At 41.1% G+C, this 19,091-nt stretch overlaps 1 pseudogene; it reads left to right on the top strand.

Moving 5' to 3' along the window:
* Positions 1 to 5,707: 5,707 nt before the first annotated feature.
* LOC142829852 (FERM domain-containing protein 3 pseudogene) lies at positions 5,708 to 18,574 on the top strand (annotated as a pseudogene).
* Positions 18,575 to 19,091: the final 517 nt, after the last annotated feature.

Raw genomic sequence — 19,091 nt, 5'->3', positions numbered from 1 at the left:
CAATTAGTGATCACAAAAGGGAAGTGATGATGAACTACGAAACCAATTATTGAACATTTTACTACAGGATCCCTTCTTTTTGTTTTTAACTCTTCTTTTTCACCTAGTTAGAGGAAGCCAATTAAAAATAATGTAACCTAAGTATTTCCAATTAAATGTAATTTCATCCTGATAGGTAAGAAATCATTTCTCTGTCTTGTTTTACATTAAAGAAATAATCCCTTTTTTGACAATGTTTTTTCAATAGTTATAGTATTGGTACATATTGTGTACTTTTCGTTTTGCTAACAAGTGTTTTGCTAGGAAGAGAGGAACAATTATAACTCCATGAAGCAAAGACCTTAAATACAATGAGGTATCTATTGCTGTCACTATTCTTGATTTCAATAGAACCAAAGAAAACACAATTTCTTACTAGCAGTTGAAAAATGTAACTGGAAGAAAGGCATGTATTTGTGTTCCAAAAAAAAACCAAAAACCCTACCATCATTTAAATGTGAAATAGCTGTTAACTCTTACTGCAGATTATGCCTTAGCTAACATTTTTAAGATCCTTATTATACTTTGAAAAAGAAGCAAACAACTAGGAATCTAGGATCAGGGTTTTGCTCTTACTTTGCAACTTTAAAGTACTTACTCTGCTTGAATTGACACATCAACCAAACAACACTGCATATTCAGTTTCAACTTTGCACCTCTTGGGTTAGTTTGTTTGAGAGTTGGCATTTTGAGATGAGTTATGGTAGTGGCGTTTATAAGGTTTTTTCATATTATTTTATACAGAAGGTTGTAGGAAGATGTTATGGAAGGCTTATGTAGGAATTTCTGTCAAATAAGCTGCAATTGTTAGTGTGGAAGGGAAACGCTGTGATTACTGTTCTTGAAGTCTGGTAGGAAGAACAATGTGAGCTGTTGAAATTTGTGGAAAATTTTATGTAGGCATTTCGGTAAAATGTTACCTATCCAAATTGTTGGTGTAGAAGTGCAGTGTCTTGTGTTAACTTTTTGAGTCCTGGTATGAAAAAGTGCTGTGAACTGTTGAAAATTATAGATGGTTTTGTATGCGTATATTAGATGTAGTGAAGAGGGCAAGTTGAGGTTGCTTGTGGGGTGCTGTTTGGATGGCGTGAAGGTTTCCTCAGAGCAGGTGCTTGAAAGTGGCAAAGTTAAAATTTTAGATTACGTCAACTCTTCAATCACCATTTTGTGATACGAATTTGTTTAACAATTTAACAAAGTTTGACTATTGCTACTGGTTGAACTCTTAGATTTAGCTTCAGCTGTCATAAACATCTAGCTTTATGTTAACTTTCTATAACTCATCAATTACTGTAATTTACGTAAGGAAGTTCATAAATGTCAAGATTTGCTCACTATGTATTCCAATAAAGTTTCTACACTTCCATTTAATATGTGATTTTATTGCATATTTTCATGGGTTTTGGAATTAACTCACCTCCATGGTGTAAGTTTCATTTTTCTCTTGCTTTTTGAGATTACTTTTTTTGGGAGGGGGGGTTGGGTTGAGAGGGCAGACTGCAGTGGAAGCCTGAAATGAAGAGGCAGAGCTTACCACTATATTGACATATAATGTTTTTCTTGAACTTGTGAGGTACACCAGTGAGACTTTATTTGTTCCTTATAGATCACTTTCTTCTCTATCCACAGGTCTCTAGTCAGCTGTAGATTTTCCACTCCCATAGCTCCGCTGAGCTCTGCAGAAGCAAACACAAATTGCTGGTTAAGTGAGGCCCCTATGTTTCATAGGGTGGGAGGGGCATATGTAGGTGAGGCCTCCCTGATTTTCTGCAGCATTTCAGCACAGGAAAACTCAAAAGTGGCCAAGTAAATTAAACATGGGGGCTAATGCTACATTAATGCAATCTTAATGTCCATAAATTAATTCCTTTATGATATTACATTTTCAATACTCTTTAGGTTTTTGAATATACATGAGAAATTGCATTTGGGTGAGAGACTTTAGGAAAAATGTCACAATTTTACAATACCTTGTTCCAATGCTGTGATCAAAATTTTAATTCATAGTTCATTGAGAAAGATGGGTGTTTGTTTCCTGCCTTTTGATAATTATATTGCATTAGTTCAGGGGTGGGAACGAGGCAGTTGCGGGCTGCATCTGGCCCACCAAGCCGCTGGATCTGGACATTTTGCTGACACCATTACTACATACAGACGGCAGACCTATTAAGCCTTATTAAGACTTACTAAGAAATATAAGCTTTGAGGTTCACACTGGTTCACCTTCACTTGCAAGACAGTGCTTCAAACCAATTTTCTTTCACGCAAATTAATCATCTGTGTACATTTTCCATCGGTGTCCTCTAGCAAATTGTGTTTGGACTAAAATATTATTTCTTTTAATGTCATCTCTCTTCCTTCTGCTTTTCATGCAGCAGGTGGATGAACTATCATCTAATATTAGGTTACATGCTTTCCAAATAGTTTATTTTTGAATATGAAGTCATGGGGAATAGATAATAAAACAGAAGTGACACATCCCCATATATTTCACTACAACAAATAGCATCTAGTGCAGGGGTGGGCAATCATTTTTAATGGGGAGCCACTTGCTTGGGATAGAGGACTTGCGGGGGGGAGGGAGTGTGGGGTCTAAGAGGGAGTTTAGGTGAAGGAGGAGGTTATGATCTGGGGTGGGCTTGAGGTGCAGGGTAGGGATGTAATACTGTAGTCAATTAACTGATTAATTAAGCTTATCAGTTAATGCTACAGACTACACCATTCCACCCCCCACAGTGGCCAGAACATTTTTTGGCAGGCTGGCCACCGGCCTGGCTCATTCTGGGTTCCCGCTGGATCTAGGACCTACTCACGCTGTGGCTCTGCATTTAAAGTGTATTAGGAGCCAGGTGGGTGTGCCGCCCAAATCAGCTCCAGTTCACACTGGGTCTAGGAGCCCATTCTACCCTGCCACACACACTCACACAACTTTCTCCTCCCTGCCCAGACTGACTCTTACACCCTCCAGTTTTTTCCTCAGTTCCCCTGGAAACCTATTACATCTGCATATTTGTTAATAATCCTTTCACTGCCAACACAATGTCACTTTTTAGGATAACTGTATTTCTACCCACAAGTCATAAAATTTAGCTGGTACATATATCTCATCTTCTAAGTTGACCTATTCTACAGTTCATTAACTGTCATTGCTGTACTTCTGGAAGTTCCTATCAGTTTGTTTACTTATAAAAAGGGTTTCTGGTTTAGGGTTTCAACTGATAAAATTATTCCACATATATTTTAACTGCTTGGAAGTTTTACAAATAAGTACCTAAACAAATCTTAATTGTTCATTTTTTTTAAATTGTATCCTTTAGTATATATGGTTGTGACTGTTTTCTTCCATTATTTGATCTGAGGAACTGGGTCTGGCCCACGAAAGCTCATCATCTAATAAACCATCTTGTTAGTCTTTAAAGTGCTACATTGTCCTGCATTTTGCTTAATTGTATAGTTTGGAGGTTTGTTTGATTGATTGATTATATTTCATCATTCCTGTTGGAGCAGGTCTCTCCCTCTGTTATATGATATTAGGGATGTTAAATTATATATCTGTGAACATATGGATCTTTGTAATGTTGTTTTACTCTTAAACAATTGCTCAGTTTCTATGTGGCAACATTGTTTCTCTTAGTAGAAGATTCTCCCTATGGTAAGAAATTCTAACTGGTGTAGGGTGAGGTTGACATTCAGTGGACCATGGGCCAAATCCAGGCCGCTAAATATTTTAGAACAGAGGTAAGAGAAAAAGGTTGAAATCCCTTCTCAGCAGCATAAAAAAGGATTAGAACCCCAAGCTAAGGGTATATCTACACTGACATTATTCTGAAATAACATAGTCCACATCTACAATACAAGCAGTTATTTTGAAATAATGTCGAGCTGGAGGACTTCTTTCTCTGATTTCTGTAACCTTCACTTTACAAGGATAGTGATAGAGTAAGGAAAGTTGGAGGAAGAGTGTTCTCTACTGTAGAGACTTCCTGCTGTGCAGACAGAGCCAAAAGCTGAGATAAGCTATTTCAACTTTTGGCTTCATTCTGACGCCTTTTGTAGGGAAGAGATAGAGCTGTGGGCTTGAACTGTAGTATGTGTGGGTTTGTGCCTACTCTGGTGCCTGTGCCTGTCCCTGTTTTCTAATAGTCCTTGGCTTGCTGCTTTCTTGTCTGCTGAAGCTGTTCAGCTTGAGTTAAATTAGCTGTGAGCCAGGCCTAACACACCTGTCATTCTTTAGTCTGGTTGCTTAAACATGACAGCAGTAGATCAGCAGCATTTCATATGCATTGAGAACAGCAACTGATGGGCTTTTTTGAGTGTTTGATTTTTATTAGTCATAGGGATGTATTATTAAGAAAAAGTCTCAAGAGGATTGAAGTCCTCATTGGTCAGTGCCAGCTGCAATTTTTGGTCATATAGCCTGCTTCAGAGAGAAAGTCTCTGCACACTGATACCTGAAGACTGGATTTAATGTAAGGAGGAGACATTTCGGAGCCATGGAGAGGTGTCAGCCTTGTGATCATGACTGATTGATTTTGCTGTACCAGATTAGTAGTAACTATGTGGAGCTTTTAAGTGCCTGGAATAAAGCCATATAATGTGGCCATGGACATTCAGCACTATCGATTCTGTTTTGCTCTGATACTGTGAATTCATTCTAACATGAAATGTAAGGTAAAATGTGTGTATATGTATGCATAGGCATGGGTGTGCATGCGTAACATACTCCTTTCCATACTGAAAAAGTAATGGCTCTGTTTTGAAAGTTCTATACAATGAAATAGTAGAGTACAGAAGTTTCTATAGTACTCCTCTATGTATACTCATGCAATATTTTACCTTGTTTATATAAGCTGAAAAATCTCTCCTTAAGTAGATGCTGTGATGTTGGCAGACCAGTTCATAGGGAACACTTAACAGGCAGACACATATCTGGAATCTGTCTGGCTCATTTTTGGGTGAATACAATATAGATAGAAAAACGTGGGCAGTGGCTATTGTAGGCAGGGGCATACTGAATGTCCCCAAACAGCATTTTGTGCCTCCTTCCCCAGGCCAGTGTACTTTCTGCATAGAATTAGGGTTGGACGAATTGCCTGACCAGTGCCCTGGGGCCTAGAGCCCTGGGGCTGTGGATGCAGCAGCCACGTGCATCCATCCAGCTGTGGGTGCTTTAGTTGTGGCACACCAGAGTTGGGGCCTTGCATCCCTGCCCCCAGTCGAGCAGGGATTGGTTGGTGGGTGTGCTGCGGGCTCCTGAGGGGCTGATGGACTAGAAGAGGGAGGCACAATGTGAGGGGCCACCTCTGGCTCCAAGTTAGGTGTTCAGTTCAGCCATTTTTACCTTCCCCCAATAAGTCTTCCTTGGGGTCACCACCACTCCTGACGGTCCAGCTGAACCGAGCCGCCGGGTTTCGACGATGTCACGTCACATCCCCATCCTCCCCTCGCGGGCGGTAGCAGGAGGCTGGAGCCCAGCAAAGCCCAGCCTGTGCTGAGCCCATGGCCGGGCCGGGCACGTGTCCCCGGGCGGCGGCGGCAGCAGTGGCTTGCGCTGCAGGAGCTTGGGCGCAGAGCGCGGCGGGCCGGGGCGTGGCTGGCTCGGGGCGAGCGGAGGGGAGCGGCTGGGATGCTAGGGGCTGGAGAGAGGAGCCGGGCGGGGCCGGGGAAAGGGCAGGCGCCTGCTCCTCCCCCGGCCCGGCGGCGGTCTCCACAGCGACAGCCGGGCGTAGCCGCCAGCCAGTCAGGGAGCCTCAGTCTCCACTCGGCGGGTGTTAGCAGCCGCCCAGCCCGCTCCTGCGGCCCTGCCCGCGCTCTGCTGGGCAGGGGGGACTCGGCGTAAGTGACCCGCGTGTGGCCGACCCGCCGCAGGCAGAAGCGCCGGGGAATCAGCCGGTCGGCGCCGCGAGCTCTGCAGGCCAGGTGGGTTGGGAGTCCCGGCCTAGGCTGGGGTCAAAGCTGAACGAGTCACCCACGCGAGGGATGTTAGGGACTAGTCAAATAGTGGACTACCCAATAGAAGCACATGCTTACCAGGCAGTCGAGTCACTACTTAATTAATTGCTTCCTCCCCCTCCCCTTGATGACTCTGTTAGAGGCAGCAAGGTGGGGGGCGGGGAGAGCCTGTGCTGGAGGGATCCAGCTTAAAACTTGTTCCCCCCAGTTCCGTGTCTGCAGAGGGCCTGTGGAGGAAAAGGCCCAGCGGGGAACTGGACTGGAGCCAGGAATCAGCTGCCTCATCTGGTGTTTGATCCCAGATGCTGTGCCTTTGCTTTTTAAATGGAGTAAGAGCCCAACCTCTCTTACTCCTTTTAAAAGGCAGAGCCACAACAGGGTTAGCTCCAGGGACAGGAGCAAACCATGTTGCAGGTCTGCAGTTCCCCCCTTTATTGACTAGTTGACTCAATTAGCTAATTAAATGCAATTTAACATCCCTACCATGCACCCACTCAGCCCTCCTGCAGTGTAAGTGCTCCTCTAGCAACCACATGGTCATACAACTGCCTTGTTCATCTATGCAGGCAGGCAATCAGACACTTCTTCAGCCACACAGGTATGTGATCAGGTCAGCCATGCAACTGCCCACTCATCCTAGTTCACACATTTATCTGTGTAGCCAGCCAGCTATTTCACCAGCCACACAGCTACCCGTCCAGCCATGCAGCTGCCTAGCCATTACTCCAGCTATAGCGCAACCTACCCGCTCCTCCAGCCATGCAGCCACCAACCCATCTCCCTACCTGTTTGGCAGTGCAAATGCCAGCCACGCGTACAGTCATGCAGCCACCAACCACCTATATAGCCACCTGTCTATGCATCCATCCAATTATGTAACTACCCAGCTTTCCAAGCAGCCATCCACCTGCACAACCACAGAGCTTCCCACCCTTCTAACCATGCAGCTGCACAGCCACTGTCCATCCTCCCAGCTGTTCAGCCACCAAGCCTTCCCACCATCCATCCACGTTCATTCATCGAGCCGTATGACCACCCATCCATTTGACTCACCATCTACCAGCCTGTTCATCCGTACAATCATCTATACACCTGCCCACTACCTCAGCCACTCACTTTCCCACTCAGTCCCCCTTCCCACTCAATCATCCATGTAGCCATTTGAAGAGCCATCTAACCATCCTGCTGCCCATACAACTGCTCACTCAGTTAGTAATCCCCCTATGCACATCTGCCCATGCTCCCAGCCAACCAAATGCCCATTCATTCATACACTCGCCCACCCATTCTAGACTTATTTACTCTCAACCATTTGCCAAATCACATACGTCACCAGTCACACACCAAGTCTCTCATCCCACTCTCCTGCTCCTGACTGTCTCTCAACCCATTTTTCCATTCATCTCCCAACCCACAAACCCTCTCCTTCACATCTGCACATTCAACTGCTTTTTGAGTCATCCCTCCACCCATTTACCACTCAACTTTAAAAGTTATAGTTCATTTATTATATAGTACCACAGTTTTCCTGAGCTGATGAAGACTGTCTTGTCCATTAGAGCTTACCCTCTTGGTCCATCAAGTACTTGCTAGACATTTACAGACAGCTAGCTGGTCACAGGATGTTAATTCACTTTCTTGCTTTCACCTGCTTGATGCTTTTAAAAAAGTAAAAAATACATTCGACACTCTCCTTATGCTACTTTTCTATGTGAGCATTTGCAGTAATTGATACAGGAATGTATTCAACAGAAAGGGAGGGTCCATGAGAGAATCTCTCCAGTAAGAGTTGATCCATAGTATGAAATAGTTTTGAGAGCCCTTGCTATAAGGTAAGAAAGATGATAGATAGCACAGGGAGAGTTCAGGGAGAGAAAGGATGAGGATGAAGATAATACAATTATTCAGTTGACTGGGAATGTCCTGTATTTTTCTTTAGGATTATGCAGGTAGATGGATAGGACTGTGTTTGACAAGAGGGGCTTGAAAAAATGGATTTGCCTGTGGCCAATTGGAAGAATTCTGCAGTATATAAACTTTCATTTAAAAATAAATTCATTCTTTTTGTTAGGAAGATAAGCAAATGTGAACCATGTGCAAACTGATGCAGTACTTCCACTTGGATCTTCTATACCTGAAGAAATTCTGCGCCAAAAATTATGAATTATATACACAATATTTTAAAGTTCTGAAAAATTCCACATATCTAACTTGTCAAAACAACACTTTATAATCATTCCAGTTACAGTTATTTTGGTAATTTATTTCAAAATATTTGTCAAAAAGTATGTCTGTAACAATACAGACACACAAAATCCCCCCAAAGGAAGAGAGTTAAATAAATCCCATAGGAAAACCCAGTTCCTGTTTTTCTCCCCCCCCTTCCTTTCGGAACCTATGTATGCAGAGGGAGAAGCAGTCTGATGCTAAGTCGGGATCTTACACGGCATTACCTGCATGTCGCCTCCTTCCTTCAGGGCAAGCCAGAAACTAACTGTGGGAACGTTCCAGCTCCTCCCCTCTCCTCTGTTGTGGGGGAATGGGAAAGGATATTTTGCACAGAACATTAATTCAGCACAAATTCTGCGTTGGAGAATGGTACGGAATGCCCTAGGGGTAATCTTCAGATAAACAGTTTGTGTTTCTAATATGCTGCTGCTCAAGGTGAAAACTGCAGCACAGCCAATGTTAAACTGTTATGTCCGTTTATGTAGCTGGTATTCAGAACCCTCTGGGTAACTGTCAGAAATCAGTTTAATTTTACTCCACTTCAGCTGCTTACAGGTACTTGAGAAAGCTTTGAACAGTTGTAAAAGGAAGCACTTTTCACTGGGGAGAAGGACTCAGACAGAAGCTATGGTGGGGTCGGGGGGGCAGGGGGAGAGGAGTATACCAAGGTATCTTCATCTTTGAGTGGTCCGGGAGGGATTAGAATAGAGGTGTCCACATACAGCTTGATATGCTGTGTACCATTTTGAGCAGCTTCCTGTGACCATTCCAGTGATGACACAGCATTGTTTGTTGGTTGTGATCTCTAAAGTCCTAAAAATATTTAAGTTACTATGGTAACTACCTTGGGTCATTGCTTCTGGAAAGTTCTAAAGAGGGTGAAGTGGGCTGGATGTAAGTTCTAATAAGTTAGCCTAAGTGAGAGGGTTGACTTGAGATAGAGTTGCTTGGTTGACTTTCACGTTAGAAAGAGAGCTTTAAAGCAGGAGTATTGAGATCTACTGTAGAGACTCACCTTGATACATGCTGATTGAGAGAGCCTGTTTCAAAGCTCAGAGATTAATTACTGGAAGGACTCGGTTATTGAGTATACTGGGATGTACCAGAAGGTGTCAGAGAGCTTATTGAAGAATTCTCTCTGACTTTGGATAGTATTTAGTTTTGTTGCAATTGACATCTGTGTATCTAATAAACATTTATCCTTTTATCATTTTGAAATTATTTGTAAATACTATTTGTTTTATATTGCTTTATTTGTGTCTCGTTTTAGCAAAAGTAGATGAAATCTGGGCTGTATTCCTGTGTGCCTTTTAGGAAAGTCACCTAATCATTCTCTGGCAACTGGGATAGTATTTTCCCATTCTACTAGGTATGTTTTTAAAGTCTTTTGAGGTTTTTTTTTTTATGGAAGGTATTATGCAAGTAATTTATTATTTTTAAATTATTAATCTGGGCTAAATTAAAAAAGTGGTATAAAAGACAATTCAGGGGAAGAGCTTATAGGTAGGGGTTGGTAAAATCAACAAAAGAAAACTTGGATGTTTAACCCTTGTTCTGAATCCAGAATTGTCATATTGTTAGACTAAAGGAGAGCTGTTAGTGTATACTTTTCTTTTTTTGGGGAATGAAAGATAGATGATAGATATGAGGACAAAGATAGACTACAGCCCCTCCCTGAGTTACGACCACCTCCACTTACGACCATCCACACGTACGACCAAAGCGATCGTAAATGCAGATCCGAGTTGAACACTTATGAACAGCGTGGTCGCCATGTAACTCTATGGTATCCGAGTTACGAACACTTTGAGTTATGGACCAAGTGTTGGTCCATAACTTGTTCGTAACTCGGGGAGCGGCTGTATAGATGGGAACATGGGGCCAACCCAGACAAAATAGACTTTGCCTATTTTATTAAATTAGATTAAATTCAGTGTGATCTTTACTCGCCGTTGTAAATTAGTAATGAGATTTTCTTTGAATTTTGCCTAACCGTATTACCCAGATCTAGTGGGACACAAGAAAAAACCATCTACCTTCTCCTCATTTTGTTTTTTCTTACCACATCCGGTGTTTATTATTATTACCCCTCTGAATTGCTCCACTTGACATAGCATGTCTCTGCAGCATTGTCACTGAAATGAACTAATATTCTGTGTCACATACTGTTCTATTAAAATACAAATATAATTTATTTATGCCTGTAGGTGGCAATTGAAGACTGTGATCTGTTTTAGAGACTCTTATGATAACACATTGTTTTCTCAAGGGTTTAATCTAGTGGTATCTAGTTTGCTATGGAACAATGATGCATTCAGTGTCATGTAAAAAGATCCTGTGACTGAAGTTGCCTCATTTGACTGTAGTCACCACAGAAGACAAGTCTTGTTATTAAATTAGAAATAAAGAATAAGGTAAATTAACCACACCTTTCTTTGTATAATTTAGTGGTACTCCTATACTTGAAGTATCTGCCGAGTTAGGGTCTATATCTGTACGTTGCTATTATACATGTGCCCAGTGTAATTTTCAAATACTGATCTTGCATTCTTTCTTCATTAAATAAATATATTTCCAATTTAGCAGGTAGTCTGTTCATGTTATGAACTAATTTATTGTCAGTTTTGAATGAAATACAATTTGAATTAATGTATAATATAACTCAACCAATGAAACTGTCGTTTAAAAAAACAGAAACAAATTTCCCTGAAAAATTCCACTGAACTGGGATTTCAATTGTTAGGTTTCATCCAAGAGTGACTTATAAATAGATTTATAATGAAAATGCCACCAGTTTCTCAAATGTATCAGTATTCTCTGCTGACACTGTGAAGTGACATATAACATTAGCATGACTTTGTCTAGAGTGTGGCTAAAGGAAACATTTCATATACAAATGTATTCATTGGGCATAGAGTAAATTGTAGGCAGGTCCATACAGTTGAAGGAAACTAAATTCCTTTCTGACTTTTTTTAAAATCAAGTCTTCCTTTGTTATGGTTTAATAGGGTCTAATTCTGTCCACTGGAGTACAATCGGTATTTGGTCAGTGAGTTCATTGGAGCAGGACTGAGCCCTGATATTAATGCTGGTGGTTTGAGATAGTATACGTTCCTTGCAGTTCTTCAGCAATTTCTTTAGTTGGTTTAAGAACAATCAAACAACTGACTGCTTTTGGCCTCTGTGCAAAATACTGGCTCCATGAAAATCAGTGGGACTTTCAGTTGGGTCAGGATTTCACTCCCATTATTTTGGTTGCTTCACATAGCTTCAGTAATTTTCAACCTGATCATCTAGTACAGGGGTCTCCAAACTACGGCCCGCGGGCCGGATGCGGCCCGCGAGGCCCTCTCATCCGGCCCGTGGAGACCTTTTTGTCTACGGAAAAAAAATTACGGAAATTTGAGAACAAACTTGTCCGATGATAATCTCAGGTCACTGTTGATGTTAGGGACAACAAATCTAAAGCCAGAAATGTCTGCTATTTTGGCATCCAGGAAACAATTTCACCATTCACACTAATACAGGTGTTCATGTGTAGTGTATCAATGTGTTATTAAATAATAACTGAATAAAATAATATTAAATAAATAATTAAAAACAACATCCATGTTTTGATTGTTTTTTATTTGGACCTCAAGTGTGTAGTCGGCCCCCGAACTGCTGTTTGATAGTTAATGCGGCCCTCGGGCAGAAAAGTTTGGAGACCCCTGATCTAGTAGAAGGAAGGCTTGTTTTGTTTTACTTTACTACTGTTTTGAGTAATCCAGAAAGTGATTCTACAGAAATGACACTGAGGGTTCTATACAGGCAGTCCCCGTGTTACATGGATCCGACTTACATCGGATCCCTACTTACAAACGGGTTGAGGTAACCCCGCACTAGCTGCTTCCCCGCAGCAGACCAGGGAGACACGAAGGTTAAAGTGCTATTGTTAGCTTGTACAAGTGGTCTAGGTGCACAGTGTACTACTGCTGTTGTGTTTGCTTGCCTCTTAGTCAACTGTTCGTGTTTTAATCTGCAATTGTGGAAATTAGGTTTAAAGCCACCACAACTTGTTTCTGAGTATAAAATAAATAGCTGCAGGGAGGAATTGGGTCCAGGCTGGTACAATAAGATTTTATTCTATAAAGCTAGTACAGTTGGCCCAAAATGTTGCAAATCTTTGTTATATATGCATAATATAGCAAATAAAAGTGATATCATTTTGATGCCAGTAACATGTATGAAAGGATCTTTATCTATAGCAAATAAGTAGAGCCCTGCAAATCCATGGGCATCCACTTTATATCTGTGGGTATCACATCTGCAGATGTGGATATGGATAACCACAGTTCATTTTTGCAAATATTGATGTGGATACATATTTCGTATCTAGAACCCTGCAAATTTGAAGATATCCACTTTATATCTGCGGGTATCCACATCTGCGACTGTCAATGCAGGTATCTGTGGCTCATTTTTGTAGATGCAAATGTGGATACAAATTTTATATCTGCACAGGACTCTAAATATAAGAGTCTTTAAAGTAGACAAAGCATAAACAAAAGAAGCAGCACTCTCAGGATGTAATATAATAACCTAGAGGGTTTTTTTTTAATCCAAATACTAATAGTTTAAAAAAAACTATTAGTATTGAAAAAGCAGTGGACTGTAAAACCTCCCCGAAAACTTTAATATAATTATTTAATAATATATTGTCCCTGGCTGAATACAATTGAAGATAAAATAGGGTTCAGATATGAGGAAGTGCAAAAAATTCCCTGGTGTGACTGAGACTAAATTACATAAAATTGGCTCCAAGATTACTTTTGGGTTTTTTTCCATCTCTTTCACCAGAATCTCAAAGGGTATGTCTACACTACCCTCCTAGTTCGAACTAGGAGGGTAATGTATGCATACCGCACTTGCTAATGAAGCCCGGGATTTGAATTTCCCGGGCTTCATTAGCATAAGCGGGGAGCCGCCATTTTTAAATCCCCGCTGCTTCGAACCCTGTGCAGCGCGGCTACACGGGGCTCGAACTAGGTAGTTCGGACTAGGGTGCCTATTCCGAACTACCGGTACACCTCGTTTCACGAGGAGTAACGGTAGTTCGGAATAGGCACCTAGTCCGAACTACCTAGTTCGAACCCCGTGTAGCCGCGCTGCACAGGGTTCGAAGCAGCGGGGATTTAAAAATGGCGGCTCCCCGCTTATGCTAATGACGCCCGGGAAATTCAAATCCCGGGCTTCATTAGCAAGTGCGGTATGCATACATTACCCCGCTAGTTCGAACTAGCGGGGTAGTGTAGACATACCCAAAGTTTGTTAGGGATTTTCTCTTAACAGGACTTATCGTTTTAGTTAACCTTCCATTCAGATCCAGTGTATTCAAACACTAACAAAGGGGCCAACTTCTAAGATGATGTAAAATCTGCTGGAAATCTTGTTGTGGTATAATGTCATAATGTTTGCATTTCTATATCTTGACAGTGTGTTCTCATACCATTTGATAAAAAACTCAAAATTTTAAATCATGTTCTGCCATAATGACATGACTGTCAAACTGTAATGAGCCCCCAATGCAGGGCTAGTATTCTTTAATAGGATTGGAATTTTAACTTGAAGTGGACAATGCAAGTTTCCAGAATGGTTGAGTCCACAAATGAGTAAGTGCTGTCCCAAGCAGCTATAACACACTACCATTCCGATTTGATAGGTTTTTACACTATAAGGAGAACATGATATGCAAATAAATGGAAAATATAACCCCCTTTTCACTTATAACCTCAGGATATCAGAACTATTCTTTGAAGAGCATTTTAGGAACTCATATAAAACTAGAGAACTACTAAATATGGTGTGTAACTGAAGAGAAGATGGATGAATATCTTAGGGGGGGTACAGGCTCTGGGCTGCCCCCCCCCTCCTGTAGGGTCGGGCAGGTTGTGGGAGTTTCCCCTTTGCAGCAGTTCCCTCCCTCACAAACACAGCCTGCAGGCTGGGCCATAGTTCCTAGCTTCTGTTGAGGGGGAGGAACCCTCCTGGGTAGGGCCATGGGATGGCCACTGTTTTGGGGCAGGAGGCACTTACCTGCTCAGTTGCAGAGCCTTGTGTACATCTGGCCAGTTTCTTGCTGGTATGGCTGCCCCTAATAGTCCCTCTGCTGTATTGTTCTCCCCTGTGGGCTCACTGCTCCCATTGGCCACTCTCAGTATTGTGCCTCCTCTTTGCCCTTCCCTTTTCAAATTCTAGAAAAGGGTCCCATTCTAGGCATTTCCCGTTTTCCTGGCACAACTAAATGCTGACCTTGCTTTAAGTTTGGAGCAAGAGGAAACTGCATACCAAATTTGTCTGTGAGTCTGTTCAAAAACTCCTCCTAGATGGTAAGAGCGAGGACCACCAGACACACTCTAACATATCCAAGGCTCGACAAACCGCGGCAAGAGCTACTCACCAGCCCCGCACTGCGCGAGTGCCAAACCAGTGCTGTGCATGCGCGCCACGCCAGTGTGAAAAAAATATATATATATATATATATATATATATATATATATATATATATATATATATATATATATATATATATATATATATATATATATATAAATAAAATACACATGCACACACAGGGCTTGACAAACCGCTGATTCTACTTGCCCATGGCAAGTAGATTTCAGCCGGTCGCTTCGTGTGCCCCATTCACTGGTGCGGCGTGCATGTGCCGCACCGGTCTGGCGCATGTGCGGTGTGGGGCTAGCGAGTAGCTCTCGCCGTGGTTTGTCGAGCCCTGTGTGTGTGTGTGTGTGTGTATGTGTATATATATATATATATATATATATATATAGCTTGATTACCACACATTCTTGTGTATCATAGTACGTGGGTTGTTCTATTAGTAGCAGTTAATGTTATCCATCTGTAAAAGAGAAGTTAGAACAAATTTATGTTCAAATTTATTTCCAAGTTCAAATGTATTTCTGTGTTTATCACATCTCTATTGACTCCTTCAGGATTCCCACTTGCTGTTTGATTCCCCTTCTTTCCACTGCTCACCTCCTCCAATCTGCTACTAATAGTAGACTGAAGTGATCGAAAACACTGGGATTTTTGAAGCTCTCATGTAATAATTAGGACTCAGAGCACTTATGAAATTGGGATTCTTAAAGTACTTTCACTTTGCTGCTGTCAGTGCCAACTCAATATAGTGTCATTATAGGAGGAAACAGAGGGTTGTGGGGGGAGAGACTTCAGAGGATTGGGGAGATGGAAAACTCAAGAAAGGAAGAAAAAGGGAGGGAGTGGTAAGAATAAGAGACTGAGAGGGAGGAGGGATGCAAAAGAGAGAAGCCTCAAGGAAAGGGGGATAAGACAAGAACTAAGAGTGAACAGAGGTGAGTGAGGGATGAGGAAGGAAGCAGACAGACATCTGAGATAATTATTTCCATGAAGACACAGGGTATCCATCCATTTTTATCCATAATCTCCTAGGCTACATCTAGACTGCAGAGTTAAATCGGAAAAAGTTACGTTCTTTCGAAAGAGGCTTTTCTGAAATTTGGCGCTTTGACACATCCCTTATGCTTTGTAGAACGAGGTTTACAGGGATTGCAAAAGAGATCGTCTGCTTTTCAGCTTTTTTGGAAAAGGGGACATGTTCTTTGGACACAGCATTGCTGTGTATCTGTCTCAGCCCTCTTCCCCTTCTATGATGTTTCATTTACAAGATGTTGTTATCATAATAATCTGTCTTGATGCTACGACATTTGTAGTTGAATTATAGTGATTGCATTTCCCAACTTCTGCCCTATTTCTTTCTTGTCTCTCTTCAAACAAAGGGTGGAGCTACATTTTCCTAAATGCATCCCAGTAACACCTGTTTATATGGATTACTAGAAGTCTGCCTTCTGACAGAAAAGAAATTACTTCCTTCTGATTTCTATGTGCTGGAGTTAATCACAACTATTAATGGTCTTAATTTATATATGCTAAAATCAAAAGGACTCAAATTTCAGAGGATTAAGTTCCTGTGAAAGATGCTCCTCTTCTGCTAAACTTGACTAAAACTTTACTGATTTCAGTCAAATTATAAGCAGATGATTGTGGAATCTTCTTTCCACTGCTGTGTTCTGAAAGTGCGTTTAATTTGTACAATCTCTTATACAAGATCCTACTGAAAGGATGAATTTGTCTTTTACATTGGAAGTTGAGTTCTTTTTTTTTTTTATCTCCATTCTTTAGGTATCCAGCTGCCTAAGGAAGATGAAATCTCAGTACCCATGATATCTGATTCCCCATCTAAGGATGCCGGAGAGAATGAGGATCTCGCCATCGAAGAGGAAGAGAAGATCAAAGAGGAACCTTTAACTATCTCAGAACTGGTGTACAACCCAAGTGCCAGCTTGCTGCCCACTCCAGTTGATGATAATGAGATAGACATGCTCTTTGACACCCCGTTAAGAGCAGAGAATGAGAGAGAAGATACAGATTCATTTGAGGAACTGGAAGTGGATGAAAATGCATTCTTGGTTGCTGAGGAAGAGGAACTGAAAGAAGCCCGTAGAGCACTTAGGTGTAGTTATGAATTTCTAATGAGCAACATACAGGTAAACGCCTTTGTGAAGAGTTTCTCCAGGCTTCTTTTTGTAGGCCTTGGACTATTGTTGTTTGTGTTCCCACTCCTCCTTGTCCTCCTGGAGTCGGACCTTGATATCTCCTTTCTTCATGAAATCCGTCAGACGCCAGAGTTCCAGCAGTTTCACATTGAATATTACTGTCCTCTTAGGCAGTGGGTGGCTTGCAAAATAAACTTCATTCGTGACATGCTGGGAAGTTCTTAAACGTTAAAGAAATATGATACAACTAAGGGCTATATTCAAAATTTCAGTTAGCACGAGCTTCTCAATGCCCATGGGGCCATCAGCAGGTAGCTACCTTCAATTTCAAACCATTATAGACTGTTCAAGATTTAACATTTGTTTTTCATACTTAAATAGTTGCTTTAGTTACAGGCTTATCTGGTGGCCTTTAAATAACCAAAAAGAGGTCTTATTTTTATTGCATTGTTGACTTCCTGCTCATCTATTGTATCAGACAAGACTGGGTGGTACTAGGGTTTATTTGTAACATTACAAGCCATGATATTCTGAATCTTAGTGATAGCAGAGCCGAGAAGAAATGTTTTTGAATATACTCCTTAGTGGTGTAACAGTTTTTTCTAACCAATGCCTATATCAGCAATGTTTATGCTGGGTTTTTTGTTTGTTTTTTGTTTTTATATTTTGTGTTTAAAATATTTTGGTAAATTTTTAGCAAAATATGACTTCTGACATTATTTAAATGTACAGATTGGTAAAATTAATGCACAAGGGCACGTAGGGGATTTTTTAAAGTTTTACCAATCATTTTTTAAAAATATTTTGGCTGGACAATTGAGTTTATTATAACTATATAAAAGATGGCCTACAGTTTGGAAAAAAATACAGGACGTTTATTTAAGTGTTGTGGGGCGATGCTGGTGAGGGGAGATGAAATGACACAGAATCCTAAAGTTTTTAATGGTGCAGTTCTAAAGCTAAAGGGGGTGAACTTTTTAAAGAAAATAATCCACTTTCATCTGTGTCCTGTCATCTTACATTTCAATCAGTGCTAAGTATTCAAGATAGTGTAAGTAAGTTTTGCCAGACAGTGGTGGACCTTCGAGTAAATATGAATTATTGTACATAACATGGAAAGATGAAGAGATGGTTGAATCAGAAATATCTAGCTATATTGGTAGATAAGTAACCTACTTTTTAAAAATGGCTAGAGCATAAAATATACAATACTTTAAAAATCAAGGCATTAGATTGTATAGTTGACATGCAGATAGTCTACTGAATCATAATGAAAGGAAAAATATTTTAAGAGAAATATCTTGGTTCTTCATTCCTTTTGTCATTATTCCGTGAAACACATCTCAGAGGATCAGCATTTAATATCTTTGCTTCTTGTATTGCTGACTGACTTACCATGTATGTGTGGCATTGTACTCATACTATTTCCCTATTGATAGGACTCCAGTCATTGGGGTCAATTGTAATTTTAATGTGCTGAGGATTTGCTCCCAATATTATTCAGAGAATATACACAAAACATTAGCATTTAGAAAAATCAGCAGGAGCCCCCATACCAATCCTAATGTTATAGCAAAGAAGTAGTATTTTGTAAACTGGTGCACCATCATATAGGATTGTTTTGTGGGGGGTTTTAAGTCAAAAGCATTAGGCTTGATCCTTCAGCCTTAACATAGCTAAAACTCATATTAAAGCCAATGGAAGTTTGGCTGTGTACTGACTGCAACTTCACCTCATAGGGCTCGTCTACACTGGCCCCTTTTCCGGAAGGGGCATGTAAATTTCACCTATCGTAGTAGGGAAATCCGCGGGGGATTTAAATATCCCCCGCGGCATTTAAATAAAAATGTCCGCCGCTTTTTTCCGGCTTTTAAAAAAGCCGGAAAAGAGCGTCTACACTGGCCCCGATCCTCCGGAAAAAGCGCTTTGAAAGTAGGAATAAGAGCCTCCGGAAAAGGGCGCTTTTTCTGGAGGATCGGGGCCAGTGTAGACGCTCTTTTCCGGCTTTTTTAAAAGCCAGAAAAAAGCGGCGGACATTTTTATTTAAATGCCGCGGGGGATATTTAAATCCCCCGCGGATTTCCCTACTACGATAGGTGAAATTTACATGCCCCTTCCGGAAAAGGGGCCAGTGTAGACGTAGCCCTCATGTTTGCGTGCTTTATAAAGATATATTTAAAATTAGAGATCTATTTGAGTCTTTCATATTGTACATACATATTGTAACTAATTCATACACTTCAGAATCATTTATGCCTGACAGAGGGGATTCCC

Source organism: Pelodiscus sinensis, chromosome 6 (genome assembly GCF_049634645.1).
Source record: "Pelodiscus sinensis isolate JC-2024 chromosome 6, ASM4963464v1, whole genome shotgun sequence".
NCBI lineage: Eukaryota > Metazoa > Chordata > Testudines > Trionychidae > Pelodiscus > Pelodiscus sinensis.
This window is presented reverse-complemented; position numbering and strand designations above follow the sequence as displayed.